An 18505-nucleotide genomic window follows, 5' to 3' on the forward strand; every position below is an offset into this window, starting at 1 on the left:
TTAGATGTATTAGCTAATTTATTTGTGGTGAGGGTAGTGTGTCTTTGGGGGAGGGGGGAATGTGGAGAAGCAATAACCTCTATGTTCAAAAAAATCCATCAAGGTCAAGTTTTGTGATGACTCTATATAGCAGCTCCTTAATTCCATCTCATTCAGATCAATTATTAATTCAAGAGAGCAATTCTCATTATGCCTGTATGAAGAATTCACTGATCAACATACCTAAAGCAACTGGTAAAAAAGGCCTCGGTGATCAGAAGCTGGGGGTGCTAAACCTGCTTCTCCATACAAGAAAGAGTGATGTTGGATACTGTTAAATGGTCTCAAGCATTTGATTGCTCTGAGCTTGGGATCACTCAGTAATTCACAGACACAAAAACGGCCCCCGACACATAGTGAAGATGATTGAAGCCAGAGACTGCTTTTTTAAGAGATCTTTTTAAAATCCATAGACTTTTTCTTTCCTTAGAAATCTTGGCTTGCAGCAGTACACGTTGTTTGAAAAAAAGAGACACCTGACCTTAAACTGTGTGTGGGCATTTTAAATTGCACATGTCTGGTATGATTAGATACACAGCAAACAAGGACATAAAAAGAAAGAAAGAAAAAAATCTCAAAGCTATTTTTTTTTGTATATGGAGCTGCCACTCTAAAATTTGTCTGATTTCTTTTTTCCCTCATCATTTGAGGGAGCTTGGGGAAGTGCATTCTTATAACAATTCTGCGAGATATTGTTAAGCTAGAAAGAAATTACTCAAGTCAGCACCCTGAATGGAGGAGAAATCTGAAGAAAATATTTCGCCAGTCTGAATCCAACACTTCAGAGGTGAATCAGGCTTCACCTCTCAGTTGATTGAATGGGAGCAGATATTATAGGGTTGAGACTGCACATTTGGAAGGGTCTGTGCTTTGGAACACTGAGCTAGCTACCATAATATTTCATTGGTGAAAAACTAATAGCCTTCCAAATGTTGCAACGCCATCCTCATCCTCATGCTGCTTAGAGAAAAACAGGAGTTGGGTCCCATTGAATCTAACCAGATTTATCGACCTCCAGCATTAAAAAAACCCTGGACCAGTCACAAGTATGCCCTGAAAAGGAGACAGCACAGTACAATTACAATTTCATCAGCCAGCTTTATGGCATCAAAGCAGTATCCGATGAAGCAACAGGAGAAAACAGGAATGGAGAAAAGTGAATATTCTGCAGATTAAACAGGCTGGTAACGTGGCTGGAATATATTATTCGGCCACATTATTTTAACTGAAACATCAAAAGGATAGAATGCACATAGGGCAGAGAAGCCTATTGGTTCAACACAGATTCATTCAGGAACATACAGGTTATTTTGCTACTGGACATGAGGATGTTAACTTATTGGATAACGAAGTGTCTGCAGGCAAACGACCAAGCTCAGAGAGCATCAGGAACTTCATAGTTTGATCTTGAGCTATAGATACCCTGTCCTATTAAAACTGTTGACATGCTGGGACTCTCCCATTTAAAAGACTGTAATGAGCTCAATATGGAATTATTTTATTTATTTACTTATTAAATGTATATGACGCCCATCTCCCCAGTAAGGTAACTTTGGGTGGCTTATTAGCCTTGCCTTTGGTGCTGAAATTGCAAGGAGGTGCAGATCACCAGCTGGTTGAGTAGGGCATGCGGCTGTGCATATATCACACTTTGACTGAAGTAATGGTACTACCTGCCAATTTTCAATTATAATATGTAAACACAATTATAACACAAACCCAGTTGGCACCAGAATACCTATCAGACTGCCTTCACCATTACAGACTTAGACAATCAATGAATTTATCAGAGGAGGTCCCTTTCTATATATTTAGAAGTAGTAACGATCCTGTTCATACTCAGCACATAAAAGGAACAAATTATCCAGAGACACCACTTTCCCTTGTGACTTGAGGTTTAGGGCTCCCATAAAACTCTGCTAAATATATTTAGATTTTATTTAACACTTCGTGTATCCTGCCATTCTCTGGGCCACTCTAAATTAAAGGATGTAACCTAAAAACATTGGAGGACCCCAAACCATCTTACCCTTTCCAGATATAAGAATGCTCTCCAAAGATAATTGTGATTGTCATTAGCCTAACGCTTCTGGAAACCACACATTTAGAGAAAGACACTGAATTTTATGAATGAAGTTATAAAGGGATGTTTTGGATTACAATCCCCATAAATAGCAAAGACAAATGATTGCAGTTTGATGTTCTGAAGCATTGTGCATGACCTATCCAAAGTCTTAAATAAATAGATTCAAAGATTGCACCAAACTCATGCTCATATAGACTTTGATTAGTTTGGAATGCTACCATTAAAGTTTGGGCTCTGAGCAATAAAGCATAACTGTAGGATATTTTTATTGGTGACACCGCCTAGCTATCTAATTCCAAAAAAGCTAACCAGAACCTTGCAGGTGGGGGTTCTGCAGGTGGTTCTGCAAAAAGGGGCGGGGCTTTGATCACATAGTTGTGATCATCCCCTGGCAAGGTTTGACCTGCTTAGAGCTTGGATAAGATCCTATCAGAAAATCCCAAACCATGGAAGTCAAGAAATTATCCTACAAGAAAGTAGTGACAAATCACTTCCATACTATTGCCCAAAAAATTGCATAGAGGTGTATTTGTTGGAGTGAAACTCAACTCAAGGGAGCCTTTAAAAAAATAACCTGTTTTTGAACACAGGAAACATTCATATTAAATGGGTAGAACAGATGGAACTGTGATCCCTCCTCTCTAATAACAATAACTCTTGAAAGCTTCAGGCTTCTTACTTGCTCCTCAAGTCTTTTAATTGGGGACACTGGGGTCTGCACCTAGGATGATCTGCATGCAGAGCTGGTAAGCTGCCCCTGAGCTATGGTGTTTCTTTTCTTTTTATTTTTTCTTTTTATCTTCGGCTTTCCTAAAGGTGATTGACTTATCATCTGAGACATTTCTAGAAACCTCCCTGAAGGCACCTAGTCAAGGTTTGTGTCCTGTTTCTAGCCACAGCAAGAAATGGAGGCTTATCTTCTGGGGAACAAGAGATCCACCATAACCTTCATAAATCTTTCAGCTGTACCCTTTTATTTTTTGTCTTATCGAAAAATAAATTGCCGGCTCCGCACATTTTCCCAATCCTGTGCCAGTTCACAGAGGAATCGTCTTCCGACAATGTTTGCTGCAGTAATCGTGGCAGGCATTGAATATTCACAATCCTCTACCATCCCTTCCCGTCCTCTCTTTTGTCAGCATCACTAGCTGTGAGTGGAGAGAGTGAGCACACAACAGAAAGGGCTATTAACGTGCCTCACAAAAATGAGGGCCAAGTCCTGATTTGTATTCAAAAGCTGAGAACAGCAGCAAGCGGTTTCTTGCATGCTGATGATCTCTGAGCCTCCTGGTCACATGGCCACAGCATCTTGCTTGGCCTGCAGCACCCCAAATAGCAATAACAATAGCACTTAGATTTATATAGCTTATATAGCTCATATATGCTTATATACCTTATATATGCTTCATACTGCTTTACCGCCCTTTCCAGGTGGTTTACAGAGTCAGCATATTGCCCCCAACAATGTGGGCCCTCATTTTACCGACCTCAGAAGGACGGAAGGCTGAGTCAATCTTGAGCCGGTGAGGTTCGAACTGCCAAACTCCTGGCAGTTGGCAGTCAGCAAAAGTAGCCTATAGTACTACATTCTAACCACTGCATCACCACAGCTCACATAGCCACAGCAACTTGCTTAGCCTGCAGTACCCCAAATACTCAGAGGCTGTTAATACGTTGGAAAAATGAGAAAGCAATTAACAAGTGGCAGAGAATGTCACCTATAGAAGCCTTCTGGCCTTCTTATGCCTGAACACCAATGGATGGGAGAGACAAAAGCACGTCCTGGTGAACAAAACTATGTATTTCATGAATGTATGGATGGAAGAGCATAAAACTAGTACAAATATCTATAGTTTTTATCCTACCCGCCAATTTATTTATTTTTAAGAATCAAGTTTCTATTTCTGTGGCTTACTACTACTTTGATCATTTTTTCCACAGCTGCCTTTCTTTTTTTTAAAATAAAAATAAAAAAACCATGTAAAATATATACAAGCTACATTTGGGAAGACCAAAAGGCTGGGCAAGAAGTCGATGCTTCACTGATGAGTCCATGCTTAATTCCTGTGTCATGTCGGACTTCACGTTCCAAAAATGTTGAGGGCAATCATGATCTTATCAGGAATGATCTCAAGTCAGTCCAGGACTATCCAACTCTTAATGAAACATGGCAAGGATGGCCTTTCCAAATTTGTGGAAATGGTGACAAACACTGGCTGTCTAGTGCCATCCAGAAGTGTTGGCTAGAACTTCCATTAGTCAGACTATGGGGATAGTGGTTCAGGCCTTGTGGACAGCATTAAGTGGGGAAGATTATCTTAAGGAGAAAAAGACAAAGAATAATAGAAGAAGTGGCATATTTTCTGCTTCTTGTTGATGTCCCTATAGGGATATAGGTGCCTTTCAGAGTTCCTGTCTATGGTAATATAAATTTGTCCCTATGCAGACTATAACCTTTGGGCTTTTTACTTTCATACCAAAAAAATGTTTCTATCACTTTGTTTGGGCAGTTCATGTAAACAAAGTTATGCTGAAATGAAGGCATTGTTTCTTTGTATAAGCATTTTGTTCCACTTTTCTGCCTCTTTCCTATTAAACAAATCTCATATTTAAGGCAGAAAACTACCTGGATTGCTTGATTCTATGTTTAGAAATGGATCCCTTCAGAGGAAGCCAAGATCTATTGGCTCATCCTACTGTCACCGATAGTATTCAGTCTAACTTATTAGGAGCTTCAGTGACAGTTCTTGAAATAATGAAAGATAAGTTGAGGAGGGTCAGTGGAATCCTTAGTGCTTTCTGAACTTGGTAACATCATCAGTGATAGAGGGAGTGGGGTTTGCTCTCTATTTATACACAATTGTTTGCCCTGTTAGTGAAGAGGGACAAGTCATAAATACCCCTTGCCTGCAAGTTGAGGCTTTGTACAGGCACAGTTGAAGCATTTTTTCTCTAGTGCAAAGTGAGGAGGGTAGGATCAAACATAGAGCAAAGGAAATCTTTGTAAGCCTTGATGGTTGTGAAGAGGTGCTTTACAATGTCTGAGAAATGGGGGGGGTGTACAGGACAAGTGGTCAAACAGCACTACTTGCAAATGAGGAAAAATCCAACAGCATCACATAAAAAAATATCCTGAAAAGGATGACAAATGTGCATTAACAGTGCACTGCAAACACAAAAAAGCAACTGCGTGGTTGTCTGTGAGATTGTAAGGCAGCTGCTGAGAAGGGAAGCAATTCAGTTGCAGTGATGAAACAACAACTGACTGGCTGTTCTACCATTATTAAACTGAGCCATATTTCACATTGGATTGGCCATTCATCGTTTAAAAAGGAGTCTTCTGAAGTGTTCACAGCTATTTTCGGGTTTGGGGTTTGTTTGTTTTTACCATCCTGAATAGTTTAGCAAACTTTCCCTAAGCCAAAATAGTTATAAATAAGTGAAAGGGGACTGGTTTCCACACAGATCATTGAAAAATTCCACTTCTTCCTTTCCTCCATTTAAAAAAATCCATTTACTCGTACTCTTTGCTTTCTGTTTTTGAACCTGTTAGCAATCCATAAAAGGAAAAACGAGTCCTCTTATCCCATAGCTGGTTTATTCAAAAGCTTTTAATGGGACACATTTTGAAAACCCACATATCTTTTGCAAAACCAAACTTGATTTCTCTTCAATTGGGTGAGCAAATCCAGTAGTGAGGTCTCAGAAGCTAGGGCATTATATGCATTGCACCTTCAACCTGTCTGGTTAGTGATAAGTCCTATTGATTTTATTGGCACCTTGATAAATAGATATACCTTTTAAAATAGATATGGTTTTGCAACCCTGCTGGACTGAGACAACTAACCTAGTGATCTGTGTACTCTTTTTTTCCACTTCATGATCAATAGAAACAGAATGTAGTTCATCTTCCGCTATTTAAAATAAAATTGCTTCATTTGCATAAGATATACAGGTCATATGGTGCAGTGCTTTATGGCTATGAAGTTATTATCAGCCACCAGGGCAGGACTCCTTCTAGCTTAGAATGCATCTTCATCCATCAACCATACATGTTGCAGAAAACCATACCAAGTTTTAACAAGAATATAAATAATTTCATTTGATCCCATCAAAATTTCCTGCATAAGAAGCTGTCTCACATCAGAACTATTTGTTTGGGTACTCCAGCTTTTTGTACATGGCAGCAAAGTTCTGGCAGAGTCTTTTTTTCCCCTTTCACCGAAACATGAGTCCTTTAAAAAACAACAACAACCAGGAACAGCACCTTTGGCCCTTTGCTTAGCATAATTCCCTGGGATAGAATAACAGGCAATTCTGCCTACTTTCCACACTAGAGGTTCCCTAAAGGCCATCCATCCATGCATCTAGGTTTCTATTCTAATCCTCCTAAGTAGCCCTCATAAATATACTTGCTAAGATCTTAAGAGGAAGTAATGAGACATTCTAGGTGTAAGGAAGAGCTGCTCCATGTGAATCAGCCTCCCTTTGGCAGGATGGCTTTACAAACAGTGGGAAATTCACGATAGACAAAGTGAATCACTTCTTCATACCACTCACAGTCAAAATGGGGAAATTTGCTAACATAGGATGCAGGAATGGAGGCCAATTTGGGCAATATTAAAAGGGACTTCTACAAGTTCATGGAGAATAAGCATATCAAGACTCCATAGTCAAGATAGCTATTAATTGTCAGCAGTATCAGTGGCAGCATGTTTAGAAACACGAAGAAGATGAATTCTTGGTTACTTTGGCTGGGATGCTGAGGGTTTTAATTCAGCACATATGTGGAAAGCCGTACATTTTGCATCTATATAAACTAGCCAAAAGAGAAAAAAACCCAGAAAGACTAAACGAAAGAAGAAATTACAGCTATATTAGCTGACCCATATTGATATTGTATGATATTCAGTTGCCAGGCGCCACCTTCAAAATTTGTTAATTATCTTTGGATTATCCCTAAAGTTGATGGAGTCCAATATTGAGACCTCTTTGAACGTCTGGAGAGTTTAAGGGGCGAAATCAATGTGTGAGCAATGAAGGTTGTTAAGACATCTCATTTAAATTTCCTCAAATGGGATTTGGTTTCACTCACTTTGGTCCACAAATGTTATACAAACCTTTGAGATAAGAGGAAGTTGCATATTCTTCGCTTAGCTGAAACATTTGATATTGTTATTTTACAACTGTTGTTAAAATGGTGAATAAGACCAGGGGTCCCTGCTTCTTCCCTTGCTGATTCCTTCTATTGTCCTTCACTAGAATTTCTGAGCTGGCCTGATCCTTCGGTACCGCTGAAGCCGACAACTGAAGTGACAGTAGGGTTTGCCGATGAGTGCTAGTGTTGTTTTACAGGTCACCCTCAACTTATGACCACAATGGAGACTAGAATTTACGTTGTTAAGCAAGGTGGCTGTTAAGTGAGTCACACCTACTTTTTTATGACCTTTTTTGGCATGGCTGTTAAGTGAATCACTGCAGTTGTTAAGGGAATCATGTGGTCTTTAAGCAAATCTGGTTTTCCCCATTGACTTTGCTTGCCAGAAGCCACCTTGGTTGGTTGTAAATGACAACCACATGAGCCCAGGATGCTGCAACCATTGTAAATACATGCTGGATGCCAAGCAAGCAAAATTTGATCACACGACCATGGGGATGCTGCGTTGATTGTCGGCGCGAGGATTGGTTGTAAGTGACGTTATTTCGGTGCCACTGTAACTTTCAAATGGTCACTAAATGAATGAGTGTAAGCTGAGGCCTGCCTGGAGTTCTCAAGCTGACCACCTATTTTCAGAGGCAGTGGCAAACCACATCCCATAACAACCTCTAAAGAAAGAGGCAACTGCCAATCCATTAAGCAACTGCCAATCCATATACAATCCATTTTGTATGCGGAGCGAAAAAAAAAGCACCTTTTGTTCTTTGCCTGAGGTATTAAGATGTCTTGACCCAGCTCTCCCCCCTCATTCCCCATCAATAGCAAGACACCTTGCAATTCCTGCAAAGTATCACACGCCTATTTCTTTAAGAGGGAGAAAAAAATAAATTCAGAACCTCCACTTACAGGGAATTATGCTTCTCTCTGGTCTCCTTTTCCCCTCCTCTTACGCACACTTACCCTCCATGCCTACTAATATTTCTAGTGCTAAAAATTGGTTCCCAGAACCAAAGCACACACTTCAAAAAGGCCAGAGCCCTTCCAGCAATAACATTCAAAAGCATGCAGCGAGGAAAAATTAATGAAGGTGATCTACAAACGCTGCCTGGGCCTGCTGCTGGGCACCCGTTAAAAGGACACCTGTGCCTTTTGCTGTTCCAGAGCTTCTTGCTGTCAGATGGAAGGCACGCATCTATTGTTTTTAAGGCTCATGCATATTAAAAGCCTGAACAAGGTCAAGAAAATACCAGCCTTGCTTGAATGGCTTGGAGCTAAACCACTTCTTTTTGCTGGCTTTGTTCATTGCTCATTGGCGCTGTGGAATATGTGAGGGAGAGGATGGGAGAGAGAGGAAATAGAATTTGGTCAGGAAGCAAGTACGGGAAGTAGGATTGGTTAAACTAGTCCAACCTAATCACTTGCCTGGATCCAAATGATTTTTCCTTAATTTCCTTGGGGGAAATCCCTGCTTTGTCTGTTGGTGTTACTATGGAAGCCATGATTGATCTGCGGAACTAGGAAATAGCCTGAGTGGTAGATACTATAACTCCTGAGCATCCCCTTCCCTGTTGCAAAACTCAATAGGCATTTGGTGCTCCAGAGAGCTGATCACAATGAAACAAATAGATGGAAAGATGGGATATAAATGGACCGACCCTTGGGACAAATGGATTGAGTGGGCCTCTTTTTCAAGCTTCTTTGAAATCTTACTTTGTGGCAGTGGGGATAACAAATAGGATCTACTCCACTGCCTCCTTTGAGTCTGCACAGAATACACTGGACATGCTTTTTGGTACTGATAGCAAAATCTGGCCCCAAGCTTATGCCCTGGCATGCACAGATCCCAATTAAGCAAACTGGGATAGAAAGGTAATTTAATTATGATCTATTCAGAACATTCTGATAAAAAAGGGCTCCTCTCATGCAAAGAGAGACATCAACCCTAGGCATCAACATGCATTCTCTTTTATGGTTAGCATATCAAAGGAAAATACAAATGAAAAGTTAATTAGGTGGAACAAAAACATCCTGCCTCTTTTCATAGGATGTCACTTGTATGAAGTTAAACATGTTATGTATTTACACCACATAATACTAAACATGTTGTTTTGGCCATAAATCATGACTAGATTTTTTTACCTGAATGCTTCCAGCCAAAATAGCATCAAAGCCAGAAAGGTAGATAAATATCTTTTATTTATGCACAAGTAAGGTGTAGGTCTCCCACAGATACAAGATAGAAACAGCCTTAGGAAGAGAAATAACTTTATAAAAGTTCAGATACTGTATATTGGGTTTGGAATATTTTCTCTCACTGGCTAGCATAATTTGAATCATAAAATATAGAGAGCATGCTCAGTAGCTATGCATCAGTGCATACTAACCCATAATATTCCTAGCATGATCATTTAAATGAATTTCCAGATACATGTGGGCAGAGAATTTAGAATGTTAATGAGAAAAAAAATGCCATAAGGTTACTTAGAGTCTATAGAGACAAGCCTTTTTATATTCCAGCTTGCAAGGTTTTGATAAACTGTTATCATTACATTTAAAAGAGAGAAAAATAAGTCACATTAAGATACAAAAAAAACCATGCTACTTAACAAGTACAATACTTGCTAAGTCCATGTGGTTGGTATTACAAAGTCCATGTTATGTGTCCCTCTGTACTGAGCAGCATCTTCTTCTTGAAGATGTTGGAGAGCTGGCTGAATCGGTTGGAGGTTTGCTATGAGAGTTTTTATTATTCTTTGATTATATGAGCCTTGCTTTAGACTCCAATATTGGGTGATAAAACAATGACAAATGTTTGTCTTGTTCATATGGTGACCTTGTTGATCTCAAAGACATGGACCAAGAATGTGGAGAAATAAAAACTATTGCTTGCTTGGTTAACCCCTTTTCTGTTTAAACCAGCCAAATAGCAATTGTTCCATGGTTATAAAGGAGGTACTTAATACCTCCTAGAAAATGGACCTCTATTGAAAATGGTCTCTTCTGTTGAAAATCTCCTACCTACACGGGCTGTAAAGACCTTTGTAAACATAGGCCATAAGCTGTATTCCATTCTTGGGTAAGGTTGTGTCATAGTTCCAGATGTATTTTCTGAACTTACCTCAAGGACGTTTTCTCCAGCATTTGGATCAAAAACTGCTTTTGTTGCTTTAGTGCACGAGTGTCAAACTCGATCGTGTCACATGACGTATCATGACATATCGCAATGTTTTTTGCCTTTGTGGAGCCAGGGTGGGCATGGCCTGCATGTGACGCATCCGGCCCATGGGCCGCCAGTTTGACACCCCTGCCTTAGTGGAGGACCTAAGTAGAGGGGGAATGGAAAACTTGCCAGCTGTGTTGAATCTCTTATAAAGGCTTTCAGTATATTAACCATTGTAACCTTTCCATTGTTGTCAACAGGGCTGAACCTTGGGATTTGCAATGGTTTTGGAATTATTGTTGGGTCAGATCTACATTATGGGGGACTTCCAGAGGTGGGATTCAGCCAGTTCGCACCAGTTCAGCAGAACCGGTAGCTAATTTTTTGTTGCCCAGGCCCACAATAGACTTCTGGAAGTGGCATCCACACAGAGAACCGGTTATTCACATATTTGAATCCCACCACTCGGGACTTCTGTTCAACAGCTAGGTCATTGTCTGTTGTTGTGTCACTGGTTTTATTTTGCCTTTTGTGCTGTTTATCATCATCATGAAATTGCTTGAGAAGGTCACTTGGCAGTTTTAGATTGAAATCCCATTAGCATTCTGATGACACCCAGCAGTACTGTTCCTTCTGTCTCCAGAGAAGCAATCAATATCCTTGAACATTTCCTAATCTAAGTAATGGTCTGGATGAGGGAGAATAAATGGAAATTAAATCTAGAGAAGATAGAGCTACTGTTGGTTTGGAGAAAATTGGACTCTGGGATTTAGGTGAAGCCTGCCCTGGATGGAATTGTACTCCCCAAGTAAAGCAGGTTCATCATTCAGTAAAGTTGATTCTCAGTTAAGATCTACAGTTGGCTGTTGTGGCAAGGAACAAGTTTGCACAATTAAGTGCACCAACAATTCATCTCAACTATGGTGATGTGCTTTATGAGGGCTGCCCTTGAAAAAATTATCTGGAAAGTACCATTCATAAAAATTGTGGTGGTCAGAATGCTGCTGACCGATGCAAGAAATAGGGATCTTCTACCGAAATATTTGTACAGGGTAAAACCTTGGGTGTTAATATTGACCTTTAAAGCCCTAAAACAACTTAAAGCCTCATATTTATAGTTTATGTGACTAAAGGATCAACAGAGATCAGTTTGCAGTATTTGCTAGTTTGGAAGATGTCTTGTTTGCAGATTTTAGTTTGCTTATTCTCCATTTATCATTTCATCTCTAAGAAATTGCCTGGCCTATTTATACTGGTAGTTCTTCCAAAGATGCTCTTGCTGCTACAAGCTTGACTCTTGGATATGCAGGAAATAACTTTCTCCTGGGTGCATCCCAGTTTATGACATGTGCTCCCTCATGAACTGGCTCCTACTCTCATTATTGAGGAAGATAGCAAAAACCCATCTCTTTTTCCACCTCTTAATTGTTAATTATTTCCAAGATTTATTTTAACTTTGCTTTTGATTTTAATTACATCAATTGAAGGGTTCCGTCTCATGCTCTGGTTAAGTTTTGTGCATTGTAAGTTACCATTAGCTAGAACTATGCAAGAAGTTAATAATAATAATAATAATAATAATAATAATAATAATAATAATAATAATAATAATAATAATAATAATAATAATAATAATAATAATAATAATAATAATAGTAAAGTTGGAAAGGACCTTGGAGGTCATCTAGTCCAACCCCCTGCTCAGGCAGGAAACCCTATACCATTTCGGACAAATGGCTGTCCAGTCTCTTCTTAAAAACTTCCAGTGTTGGAGCATTCACTGCTTCTGGAGGCAGGTTGTTCCACTGGTTAATTGTTCTAACTGTCAGGAAGTTTCTCCTTAGTTCTAGGCTGCTTCTCTCCTTGCTTAGTTTCCACCCGTTGCTTCTTGTCCTGCCTTCAGGCGCCTTGGAAAATAGCTTGACTCCCTCTTCTTTGTGGCAGCCCCTGAGATATTGGAACACTGCTATCATGTCTCCCCTCGTCCTTCTCTTCATTAAACTTGACATACCCAATTCCAGCAACCGTTCCTTATATGTTTTAGCCTCCAGTCCCCTGATCATCTTTGTTGCTCTTTTCTGTACTCTTTCTAGAGTCTCAACATCTTTTTTACATTGTGGTGACCAAAACTGGATGCAGTATTCCAAGTTGAAGTATATATTCTGTAATACCTACCTGCCTACAGCTGAGGATTTTACCAAAGCTGGAGGGACATGGAGAGAGAGAGAGAGAGACCTGCCATAGAAGGATTTGAGGTTCATAGCAGGATAATAGATTAAAACATGCAAATTGTTCACAAAGAGACAATGAGTTTCTCTTGCTCAGTGTTTAATTTTAAAGTAAGGTCTGAAGAGGTGCTCCCTTTCCAGCTGGGATAAAATCTTCCTGGGGCTGTAATAGCTGGGGCTGTAATAGACATGCAGATGTGATTTATTCAGTCAAAACAATCATAATAGCTCATTTGGGGTCCTAGGATATTGAAAAGACTATATGTTTCACTTCCCAAGGACTTATTGACATAGAAAAGAAAGTTCTTTTTTCTCAGTCTCAGACTATCTAGAAAGAAACCGAGAAAAATGAAAAGTATCTCAGCAATCAAAATCGAAAAGCGAGTGATCCTATGCTCAATTTTGTAGGTTCATCTTGGGAATGAAAATGGCCCTGCTATTCAACTCGAAATGCAAGGCTCTGCAGATTGGCAAAAGCAAAATGATTATTTTGAATTTGTTCAAAGGCAAGAGAGAATGCAGGAGGGCGGGGGATTCATCCTGGGCTGTGCAAAGGCCAGAAGAATACAACTGCAGAAAAACCAAGTGATTGCAACAGCCACAAACTTCTGCCTACCAACAAAGGGCTTGCCCCTGTAGTGATTATGGCAGACCAAATTAGACTGTTTTTTGAACTATCTTCCTTTTTTCCCTCTGAGTTGTTGCCTAATGTTTTTCTGAACATTATCCTAGATCAAGAATTGAAAAGTTGAAGACCTTAGGACCATACAAAGGCTCTAAAACAGAGGTGTCAAACTGCCGGCCCGTAGGCTGGATGTGTCATGCGGAAGCCGCACCCACCCCATTGCCAGCAATGGCAAAACTGTCCCAATACCATTCTGTGACATCATATGACATCACGAGTTTTACATGTCTGCTCCAAAAGCTTCTTCAGCTTCTCATACTCTTTCTTCTTGATGTTGCTGTCAATTGGCATCATTACATCTATGACCATTACTGTCCTCTGGTCTACTAACATGATGCCTGGTTGATTGGTTAGTACCTGTCTGTTTGTATTGATCTGGAAGTCCCACAGATGTTATTCTCCACAATCTTCTGCAGAATGTCCTACCTGGATTTGGGAGGGTCTAGCTCAGGGGTAGGCAACCTTGGCTCTTTTATGACTCGTGGACTTCAACTCCCAGAATTCCTGAGCCAGCATGGCTGGCTCAGGAATTCTGGGAGTTGAAGTCCACGAGTCATAAAAGAGCCAAGGTTGCCTACCCCTGGTCTAGCTCATATACTGTACAGCTGTTCCTGTACACAATGACAGCTACCTGGATATACTGTTCAATATATACAGTTCCTGCCTATATCTTACATCCTGCCACTATGTGTTGGACTATCTCTGAGGCCTCTTTGTACAATCTGCACCTTAGGTCCTGTCTAATGTAGTAGATTTCTGCTTCAAAAAATGTGGTGTTCAGGGCTGTTCTTGTGATCAGTGCTCTCTTAGACCAGCCCTTTCCAGCCACTGGTAGGATTTCCCAATGTCAGCTATCTCAGTTGTTGTGCTGTCCCGCTGACACACACACACACACAAATGTAATTGTGGTTTAGTGGATTTATTAATTTCCTCCGCAACTCCCTTCACCAAAACCCCAGAACTGTCTCAGTTTAGTCCAGCCACAAGCAGACCAATGGTAGTCCACAGAGCAATGGCCAATGACTCCACAAGGCACTTGAAAGTTTCCCAATCAACATCAACCCACCAGGCAAAATTAAATCCACAATACAAGCAGGTTCACGAGGCAAGAAAAGACCAGAGTTCACAAGGCACGATCCAAGTCAAGGCACAGTGGCAATCCAAAGCGAGGCAAGAATCACTCCAACCAGAAAATGCACAACTAGGAAATAGACATGTTGTTTCCAGCATCACTTCTAACTGTCTGCTGTGCTAAATAGCTAGCTTCCCATGCTGTGCTAAATAGCTAGCTTCCCAAGAAGGGCTTTCTCCTAGTGAGTTAATCTGGCTGACCTTCTCAGCTCCTGTCTTTTCACTGCCCTATGTGTTCTTGGATCAGATGCAGAAGGCAGTTCCTCTTCCTCATCATTGACCAGCTGCAGCTGCATGCTTTCCCCACCTGAAGCCTCAGGGCTGTCCTGCTGCAGCTGTGCCTCAGCCAAATCCCTCTCAGACAGCTGCTTTGAGCCATTGACCAACTCCCCTCCAGACATGCCTGGAACTTGTTCATCTTCCTCCAAGCTGACATCTGAATAGGTATCTGGGTAAGCGTCAGGGGGAGTCATTACTGTTCTCTGTCAGGGTACTTCCCATGCAGGGTCTTGTCTTGTTATGGTTCTTGCTCTCCTTGATGTTCCTTTCATGTCTGCTGCTGTCTATATATAATGTGCACCAAGTTTACAAAGAGTTATCATTCCCAAATCTTTTAGTCTGTAAGATGCCTCCTTGTGGTTTTTTTAAAATCAGTCACATCTGATGATTATTTAATTTCAGTTGAAAGACAATCTGAATGTGCAGTGAATGATGAAAATTTGGTTGATAATGACATTTACTAATTTTAGGAATCTCCTCTAATATATGTATAATGTATTGGCTTGTTTCAATCCAGGAATGTTTGGAGCAAGTTGACATATCAGAATGTACTTTTCTAGACATGACTTCTCCAAGTTGATGCTTACCAGATTTATTGGATTTCTTTTCCCAATAAGACAATATGACCGAGGGCTATATTGGTTAGGAATTATGAAAGTTGAAGCCCATATGAGGAGAGTTATCAGGTTGGAGAACACTCTTTTCTCTCAATGACAGATAGCCCTCCACTTATGATCACAATTGGGCCTGGAATTTCAGTCACTGAGTGAAGCGGTCATTAAGCAAGATACCACATGACCACTTCAGTCAATAAGTGCTCTTCCAGTTGGAGGTCATTAAGCAGATTGCTGGATCTGGGCATCCTGGGTGTGATGGAGTGGGCAGGGGACCTGGGGGCAGGGTGTCTCACCTCATCTGGGAGATCGGGACCCTATTTCCTCCTTGGGGAAAACAATCATGAAAATGCTGGGACTCACTAGAATTTTTGCCAGATTTGAAATCTGTTCCTCCAATGTACCAAGGGATTTCCTTTCTGGAGGGGTAATCCCTAGACATGTTGGAGAAACAGATCTCAAAACTGGTGAAAACACTATCGAACACCTATGTTCTGAGTTCAGAATCTTATATTTCCCACCTCTTTGGAGCCTTTGTGACCCTTCTAGTGGAGAGAGGGAAACATTAACAAATACCAGCATTCTGAAAGACTCACAACACTCGTGGTTTCGCCAAATCTGAGGTTCATTCCTCCTGCAGATGCTGGGAATTGAATTTAAATCTAACAATCTTCTCTGCTGTCTTCCCTATTGATTTTTTTTTGGGGGGGGGGAAGTCAACAGAGAAGGCTGCAAATCACATGATCACAGTGTACTTGGCAACCAATCAAAAAATGTGAAAAGGTTGCCAAGTGACTGAAATGTGGTCATGTGTGACTTGGGGCCCTGGTGAGACATTTTACAATAGCTAGAAATGTATTCTGGGTCATAAAGCACTTGTTCCAAGGTCTTTGTAACTGTGAACAGTCTTTAAAGGAATGGTCATAAGTCAAGGACCACTTGTAATGAATAGGCTACCAAAGACAGTTAGTAATGGATTTATGTGGAATTAAATATTAATGCATTCACACATAAAGCTCCCTTCTAAAACAGCATAATATTAGAGCTTCGGCTAACATCCTTATGAGACTGAGCTAATTCTATTCTATGGAGGCAAACTAAGTGTAGGATATGATTAATTTACTTATCATCCGGATTTGTTCTTGCCCAATAGACTATAGCAGAACGTTTTCGTTTTCAAAGTAGAAAAAAGTCCCCAATCCCTCTCAAGAACGAGTGCAACCACATAGTTAATGGGGTCAAAGAAATTATTGTTGGGTCACTGGGGTTCTAACATTTGCAAGCAATGGTGACCTGTAAAGGGGGTGACCCCAGTTTTCTAAATCAGAACATAGTCACTGGAGTTGGATAGGAATCATTCAGTCTGGGATGGGCAATGATTGCTGCAAAAGGTTATTGAATTCAAAGAAGCTAGTTTGGGTCTACAACAAGAATCCCTCTACTGTTGAACCATGAAATGGCATGTATTGTCTGTGAACCTGTTAGGTAAAGGGGAAAAGGGGAAGGAAAATACTTTAGGAACATGTCCACTAGTAGGGCATCACAGTTCTCTGCATCTGGAATTAGGTGGTTTTGCATGCAGGGTTCAGTGTTATTGCCCTCTTTCCTTCTCATTCTCTTCCCTTTCTTATACAGATCAGTCATTCAGAGAGGGACCAGGGACAGGGACAGATAGCCCAATTAGGAAAAAAGAGGTACTGCAGCTTGCAAAGCAAGAACTCCAACACATAGAAATTACAGCCACTGTCGTACACTAAGTCAGACAACTCTTGGTCCATCTAGTCCAGTATCATCTAAAGCGGAGGTCCCCAACCTGTGGGCTGTGGTCCACTACCAGGTCATGGCTGCTTGGCCTCTAGGCCACATGAAGGGATGGCCAGTGCATGCCCACACACATGTGCACTCACCCTCCCCACTTGTGCTAGCGCCACACCGAGCATCCCACTGGCGCTAGCACCGCCCCTCCCCTGGGCATCCCACTGGTGCTAGCACTGCCCCATCCCCGAGCATCCTGACGGCACTAGCACTGCCCCTCCCCTGGACATCCCACTGGTGCTAGCACTGCCCCATCCCCGAGTGTCCCACTGGAGCTAGCGCTGCCCTGCTTCCGAGTGTCCCACCGGCACTAATGCTGCCCCAAGCATCCCGCCGGCACTAGTGCTGCCCTGCCGAGTGTCCCACAGGCACTAGTGCCGAGTGTTCCACTGGCACTAGTATCCCATCAGTGCTAGCGCCGCCCCATTTGCAGCACTCGCACCCCTGTAGCCCTGTTTGCATGTGTGTATGCGCTCACGTGTGGCTGTTTGCATGTGTGCATGCGCTCAGTCGCAGCCCATTTTTACACACAAGCATGAGTCATGCACATGGCCCATTTGCGTGCACGCACATAGCAGTGCCTGCCTTCCATTCTGGGCCACCAAATCAAAAAGATTGGAGACCTCTGATCTAAAGAATTTCACCCAGAAGACTTTTTCAAGTCCTATTGAAAGCTCCCTGATGTTTGTACCATCTGTAGGTACACTGCCAACAAACTATAGCCAAACTATAGCCCACAAACTATCAAAAGCAAAGGGCCATTAGTCCCAGGCTTCATATGTGCAAGGGAAGTGATCTCCTTCATGTCATTAGTGTATCTGAAGATAAGTCCATGCAAAATAGATGCCACATTTCGGGAAAATATGAAAGTCCACAAAATCCCAGAGCCCCATCTTCTGCAGGCCTGTTATGGTTTGCTCCCTTGGTCATCATGGTCAGCTCTTATACCACCTTGCCTCAACTTGGATTTCTGTCCATCACATACAGTATATTGTGGCTGAGACTAGCACCTCTGACAAGAGATTTCATCTGATCACAGTGAAGTCTGAGTAATGGACAGGCAGATTGGAAATGGCAGCTGAGATTTCAGTGGCAGGCCTATCAGGAAAGCTGGGAGAAAGGGCCAGGCTCCAGTCAAAGCCAGAGCAACTCATTACAACATGTATCTTCCCAGGGGAAAAAAGCAAAGGCTGCCCAGTTTTACACAGCTTTATATCCCAGACACAGCTTTTCAAAACAGTGCAGCCCCCGACAAGAGAAGCTGCATCTTCCAAAACTCTCCTAGTCTAAAAAGTCTTGACAGTTTTATT

Source organism: Protobothrops mucrosquamatus, unplaced genomic scaffold (assembly GCF_001527695.2).
Source record: "Protobothrops mucrosquamatus isolate PMUCROS unplaced genomic scaffold, P.Mucros_1.0 scaffold857, whole genome shotgun sequence".
NCBI classification, from domain to species: Eukaryota; Metazoa; Chordata; class Lepidosauria; order Squamata; family Viperidae; genus Protobothrops; species Protobothrops mucrosquamatus.